This window comes from Tupaia chinensis, unplaced genomic scaffold (assembly GCF_000334495.1).
Source record: "Tupaia chinensis unplaced genomic scaffold, TupChi_1.0 Scaffold000088_1, whole genome shotgun sequence".
Classification (NCBI taxonomy): domain Eukaryota; kingdom Metazoa; phylum Chordata; class Mammalia; order Scandentia; family Tupaiidae; genus Tupaia; species Tupaia belangeri.
This window is the reverse complement of record NW_006159550.1, coordinates 4,581,375-4,588,795: the sequence shown is the minus strand read 5'-3', so window position 1 is coordinate 4,588,795 and position 7,421 is coordinate 4,581,375. Positions and strand designations below refer to the sequence as shown.

Sequence of the window (7,421 nt, the reverse complement as noted above, 5' to 3'; positions counted from 1 at the left end):
CACTGTTCACGCCTCCCTCCTCAACGGGCCCAGCTTCCACACCGCTGTCTGATTAACAGGCCAGAAACCAAACTCTCCCCTAAAGATGGCCACATCCCTCAGACTCAGCTTCCGCTGTCCTCTGGCTCAGGTCACTTTCCACCTCCCTTCCTGCCCATCTCCCCAGGGACCCCCTCCTTTCTGCCACCTCTGGTTTCTACAAATAGGCTTCCTTGACCTTTCCAACCCAATCAATTTTCTAGTCCGGCCCCACTGGTCACCAAGGATTACATCCATGCTCTCAAACACTACGAATTGGTAGTCCTGCCACCTGGAGGGCCTGGCCTCTATTGGGTGTAATTTGCAACCTTTCCAATGCCCTTAAAAATGGGCACATCAGTGGCTGCTTTGGCAGCATATACACTAAAACTGGAACAATAGAGATTAGCGTGGCCCTTGAGCAACGATGACACACAAATTCATGAAGCGTTCCATATTTTGGGGATCCCTGAATTGCATTCTCTACAACTGCTTTCTTGAAGCGTTAATTACCTCATCGGGTGGACAACCCCTGTTGCGCTGAAAGATTGTTACTAGGTACTGACTCAGATCCTGAAGACCAAGACTATGAAACACACGCGCACACACACACACCAGGTATCTTATGCTATGGAAGACAGGATACGCGACGTCCCAATCAACACAAAATACCCTCACATTCTACTTTCACCTCTATTATTTTCCCAGAGGTTCTCTCTCACCTGTAAGAAAACAGCCTACGTGATTCATTTGCAAGAATAGTTTAACGAAAGATGCCTGATTAGCTTACAAAAGTACACATTCTCCAACAGCCCCTAAACAAAGCCCAGAAACGGCAGGTGGCCCTTGAGAAATGACTTCCCAAGACGGTGGCTGGTCTCCAGCCCTTTCCACCTTTTTGGTTCCTGGTTCTTCTCCCTCCTCAGGACACTTGGCGGGCCTTCTTCGCAGACTTGTCCTGAGCCTTCGCCTTTCAGTTAGACAGGTGAGGGAAGGGGACAATACATGTCTCGTTAGGGAGTAATGTTAACAGGCGATGTCCAGTAAGACTGTACACCCCACAGTACCCAGCCAGTGAGGAGCTAGGGGAGGGACCTGCGCACTAGGAATAAACTGCTTGTTGTTACCCGTTCCAGTGGGCCTGCCCGTCAGACACCCGATCTTGCAAGACCCCATGCCATCGAAGTCTCGCTTTGCCTGCCCCGGGTCTCCATGTCTATTCTTTGGCATTGGACGGGTAAGACCATTTCTCCCAGCATCTCTTCTCCAAAAAGCAAACAAGACCACTTGCATCTTAAACCATGAATCTTTTTCTCAGGAGCTTTGAATAATTTCCTGTGCAACATGTCTTATAGCACAAATTTAATTCTATACAAGTTGCAGTAAAGTTTATTTGGATATTTTAACTTGTTAAGTGTATGTTTTCTGTGTCCAACCAGACTTTAAATAAACAACCCCCTCCCAAAACAATGGGCATATCACTTGAGCTGAGACTTCATCAGGACATAAGGTGACCAGGCCACGCACAAACGAGCAGAGTGCGGGAAAAGAGCCTGTGGCAGGAGGGCAATGCCGTGTCTCTCCACAAGATGGTGATCTTTTTTTCTGTGTAGTTTTCATAATGAACTGTCAGGAGAGAACTAGTATCAAAAATTGTATTAAAGTCAATAAATAAATTCCGGGGGGGAGGGGAGAAAGAGAAGGTCACCTATAGATTAAAAAAGAGACTTAAGTATGACTTCCCTGGCTCCTAATTTGAATAAACTGTAAAAAACACGTGTTAGACAGTTAATGCACCCTTCGACTGAATATCTGATAGTAGGAAATTATTTATTTATAAGGATGAGAGTACAGTTTGGGTTTAGAAAAAAAAGAGTTCCTGTATTTTTATGACATAATTTAATATTTACAAATGAAATAACACAAGATTTTCTTTAAAATGATCCAGTTGGGGCAGCCAGTGGCATGGTGGTTTGGTGGCTGGATCCAAATGGGCAACTGCATGGTTTGAGTCTCAGACTGGTGGCTTGGAAAATATGCTGGGCCCTGCGTGTGTGCCCGAAGTCTCTAAAGGAGGGAGAAGTGGAGGAAAAGGGGCGTGGCTCGGCTACTCCACAATGGGGTGGGAGGTGCTCTCTCTCGCTCTCTCGCTCTCTCTCCTCTCTCTCTCCCTCCTCTCTCTCTCTCCCTCCTCTCTCTCTCTCTCTAGTGAGGACGTGCACTCTCTGGCAACTTTTCTTCTTTTTAGGTTTGCACCATAGGACACATGTGGTCACTGGAGAGACAGAGAGAGACAGTGAGAAGGAAAGTGAGAGATCACCCCCAGGGGGAATGGCCACGCCGCAACCCCTTCTCCTGCATGCTCCTCCTGGGCTTTTGGGCACACACACATACACCTGGTGTGACTATCGAGCTGCTGTATCTGGGACTCAAACTGACATCAGCAATGTGGGAGTCCAGTGCTATAGCCACTACGTCACCTGCTGGGCCCCCCCTCTGGCAAATTTTTAAAAAAATTATCCAGTATATAGGAGGAGGGTGAGGCAGAGAAGAAATATGACTATTGAAGTTGAACGATGAGTATCTAAGGGTTCACTATAGTATCCTATTTTTGTGGACATTAGAACATTTCCATCATAAGAAGTTTTAAAAGGTACTATGAAAACCCACGTGGAGCCCCACACAGCACAGTAGGAATAGCTGAGTGACGTTACTCAGGGAGGCTGAGCTTCTGCATGAACTCCGAGAGCCGGCTCTACTCCCTCTCTTTGTCTCTGGCTTCCGTCATTCTCTGTTCTCTGTTACCACTCATCTCTGCATCTCAGATTTGAAGGAAGTACAGCAATCTCCTGACCCTCACTCATGCTTCTGTCAGGGCCTTAAGTTATTTACCGTGGCCAAGTGACCCTTGGCCTGACGACCTGGAAAGATATTCGCCTTGCCAGGGCTTGGGGAACCCCCACCCACCTGCCCTGCGCCTTCATCTTCCCTGACTTCACAGGCACTCCCGACAGGGCACAAACTGCTTCGTTAACCCTGAAAGAGTAATTCCAGTAGGGGACCATTTGGGGCCTTCGCAGTTCTCTCGCTGCGATGGTGCTGCAGATGATGCATGCCTGTGTTACCACCCAAAGGAGCAAGTCCACCTTTTAAAAGAAAATATTAGTTCTTTGAAGATCAGTATTTTGTCTTGGAATTCGTGGCTTCACCAAGGGTTTCAGCACAAATGTGGGTACAGGCCACTACCTGCTACTCCACCATCTGTGCTAAATGACCCAGAGGTTCTCCTGCAAACTTGGACTGATGGAAACAGGCAATCGTTTTCTTTAAAAAACAGCAAAAATAACCTAAAAAATAATAAAATGTGTGATCTTCAGGACACCGGGTCCGGGACTTGAACTGTGGTCAGTGATGGGAGTCCAGTGCCTTGGCAGCCTGCATCCTGCTTTATAACGTTCCTGTACCATGATGCTGTTTACCTATTACCCCTCAGCCCCGCACCTACCCTTGTTTTTTATTGTGCTGAGGCTGGAAGTCTGTAAACTGCATTCCCTGTGCTTCCTTACCAGACAGATTCGTTCTGTACCCTGCGATAGGAAACACTCCTGGAGGATCGGAAGGCAACCCCTCAGTCCCGCACCTGCCCTTCTGTTTTTTATTGTGCTGAGGCTGGAAGTCTGTAAACTGCATTCCCTGTGCTTCCTTACCAGACAGATTCGTTCTGTACCCTGCGATAGGAAACACTCCTGGAAGATCGGAAGGCAGGGAGAAAACCCTCCAACGTCTGGCTCCAACAGTGGGGGAGTTGCCTGCAGCAGCTAGTGTTTGCTGGTGGCTGCGAGTGCTGCTGGAGTAAGGGCAGGGCGATCCACCGAGGCCCACAGCACTCGGAGTAGCATCGCTTAGTCTGTGAGAGCAAATTCTCGCAGGAACACGGCAGGTCACGCCTGTGGCCTGGACCTGGCCCACGGAGTTAGCAGCTCATCTTGGGGCGTCACACTTTCTTCCTGTTCGCTTCTCTAGTCTCCTTTATGTCCCTTCGGCATCTTCGACGACTTCTCTATGTTAAATTTCCTGTTTGAGGGACCAGCAGTTGGCACAATGGCTATGTCTCTGGACTCCCATGTACTCAACCGCCGTTCGAGTCCTGGACCCAGTGGCTTAAACTCAAGCCAGGTGCATGTGTGTGCGTGCCCAAGATCCCGAGAGGAGAAAGGAGAAGGGACTGTGGTGTGACCATCCCCCTGGGGGGTGATTTCTCACTTTCTCTCTTTCTGGCAAGCGCACGCGCCCTATAGCAAAAACCTCTGTCCTCTCCAAAAATATCCTGTTTGAAATACATGAAGGGGGTTTCTCTTCACCTGACTAACACCGAGAGACTGTAACTGCGGCAGCGCACAGAGCACAGGCTCAGGTAAGGTCAGATGCAGAGATAAGGAGGACCTTCTTGGGAAACGTTTTGTGGGGGGAGCATGTCAGTATAGATTATTTTAAAAACAGTCACTATAGATTAAATGTATTAAAAAATACATTCCCCTTAAGCGCCCACCTCCCAGTCCCCAGCCTCCCCTCATCTCGGCGTGTGGCCTGGATGGCCCGACTCCTGTCAGTCCCATCAGGTGGCATCAAGCGTGCACGTATGAACCATGCCTGGCCAATCCGAGTTCATAGAGAGCTTTCAGGAACCACCGCAAGATGAACTCTGTCTTCTGAGCTGTGCCTTTGATGGGCTGGAAGTGTATTTTTGGAAAAAACAAAAACCAAAGAAAACCCAAAAACCTCAGTTCAAGTCTCTCGAGGTCAATATGTCTTTTCCATTCAAGAGCTTCATTATTTGTTACTGAAAAATAATAAACACGTATGAACCATGCCTGGCCAATCCGAGTTCATAGAGAGCTTTCAGGAACCACCGCAAGATGAACTCTCTGTCTTCTAAGCTGTGCCTTTGATGGGCTGGAAGTGTATTTTTGGAAAAAACAAAAACCAAAGAAAACCCAAAAACCTCAGTTCAAGTCTCTCGAGGTCAATATGTCTTTTCCATTCAAGAGCTTCATTATTTGTTACTGAAAAATAATAAAGTTCCCATTATTTTCATGGCCATGAAGAAAAATTATGTTCATAAAATCTCAGCTGAGGCTACTGCCTGTGACCAGGTTGCTGAGGTTATTAAAGTCATTTTTCTGTATTAAATGAATGTAAGAAATTGTAGGCACTTTGGGAAGAAAACTCAAATCTCATGTTTCCAGTGATCTTAAAGGAGGACCCTAACTATGCATTAAGGGTGTAGCCCAGAATATAGGGCCACCTGAAGGCTATGTGGCAGGAATCAAAGCCATTTCAGCCCCGACTGAGGTTGCTGCTGAGGCAAAAGCAGCAAGCAAGCTAAAAATCAAGCAATAACTTCGTTCTGCTGTGGGTCTTCCATACTGTAAATCAAACGAGACGCAGTCCCTTGGGAAACTGCCCATTTTACTAACGGTTGTCGGATGACCGTGAAGCCAAATCATCCTTCCAGCGTCCGGCTCTACTTCTGGATTTGGTTAGCAAAATGAGAGGCCTAGAAACGGCCAGCTCCCCTGGGGGCATTTAAAGCAAAAACTGTATCTGGCAGGTTCCATATCCACGGATTCGACCAAGCACGGCTCAAAACTATTTCAGAACAAATCAACACCACAAAAATTTAGTTATAACAACTATTTACATGATACTTACATTACATTGGTATTACAAGTAATTTAGAAGTGATTTAAAGTATATGGGAAGATATGTGAAGATTATATGCAAATACTACATCACTTTATGTAGACACATGAATATCTGGATTTTGCTGACCACCAGGGTCCTGAAGCCAATCCTTGTAGCTATGAGCAGAGGCTCGCATTGAGGACCTACTGTGGAAAGCATTTTGTAAAGGGCTGAAACACACAACGCTCTTGGTGCCATTTAATTTCACCCTGTGACAGGATAGCCTGAGGATAAATAAAGTGCAGTAGGAAACATAGGCCCCTGGGGGATAAGGAGTTACACACAGCTGATCCCAACACCTGTTCCTGCCACTGCCCAACTTCTGCAAGTCATTTTACGTCTTTGGCTCGTCGTTGCTAGCTTTGTAAAAGGTGGGCAATAGTATTTCTCTTAAGGAATTGTTACACTGAGTGCCTGAGACAACACCCGAAGGACACAGGGGAAGATGAAGGAGCATCCTGCCCAGCATCAAAGGCACAGCCTAGGACAAAGGGTCATCTCAAGGCAGGTAGGATGCACCCAGCTATGGACGGCACCATCATCCTCTGTGGGGCTGCACTTGCCACCCGCAGTGTAGCAGCAGAACACTGACCAAGCCGTGAGATACGTGATGGAACTTTTAAATAGGCCTTGAGGGACGGATGCAAGGAAACACACTCTCCCACACACGTGCACACACAGAATATACACACATCCACTATAAAACTCCTTGATCTCCTGATCCATCCCATTGGATGAACTTATTTTCTTAGAAGTATTATTTTCTTCTGTTCTTTTCCCTCTACCTTGATCTTTTCTTACATTCCCACAGCAGAACAGAAAGGATGATGCCCAGACTGTCTTAAAACCACAATGGTGATGTTGCCATAGTTTGCGCATGAATGGAGAGGAAGAGGAGGCTGAAAGATTAGCCCAGGATTAGGTTACTGCAGCGCTGACGCGTTCATCTGTCTTGTTTTGCAAAGCTAGCTCCCCTGTTATTGGTCAGTTACAGATTTGAGTGATGGATACGTGTTCTGTGTGTGTGTGTATAGATACACAGTCTCCCGAGACATTTAACTAGACACTGGGACGGACACAGAACTAGTAAGGCACTGCTTGCTCTCTGGGAAATGACACGGTAGTCCAGTGGGAATCCAATGAATAATTAGATTATTTCAAAGATCCCAAAGTCTTTGGAGAAGTTCGGCGTACTGTGGAGCACCTAAGAGGGAAGGTAGCCTTACCTGGAACAGAAGGCAATTCCGGGGACGTGATGACGGATACACAGAATTAGCTGCGAGGCATCTGGGGGATAGCCTCCCTTTTTTATTTGGCATCACTTCCTCCCTGTGTTTAGTGAGTCCAGACTCTGGCCCTCCTCCTGGAGGAGAATGGCCCCACTCTTCGGTTGATGCTATTTATAACTAAGAACAACGTGGGCGAACACGGCTACAAGTCCCAGCTCAAAGGGACGACCTGCCATCGCACGGCTACACTCTGGCAACCAGAGTTCTGCTAGGCTTACCAGTTTGTTGCTCTGGATTTCCCAGGAGGAGCGTTTTGCAGGTGAAAAAAAAGAAGTCAATCTTGTCTCCTCTTCAGATGGAGAGCCCTGGCCCTGCCAGAGACCTGGAGACGCAGACACAACCCCATCCTTCTTGCAAGCTTTGTACCCT

The 7,421-nt window shown here is 47.3% G+C and overlaps 1 pseudogene; it reads left to right on the top strand.

The window, feature by feature from the left end:
• The first annotated feature begins 382 nt into the window (after positions 1–382).
• Positions 383–480, top strand: LOC114006827 (uncharacterized; annotated as a pseudogene).
• Positions 481–7,421: the final 6,941 nt, after the last annotated feature.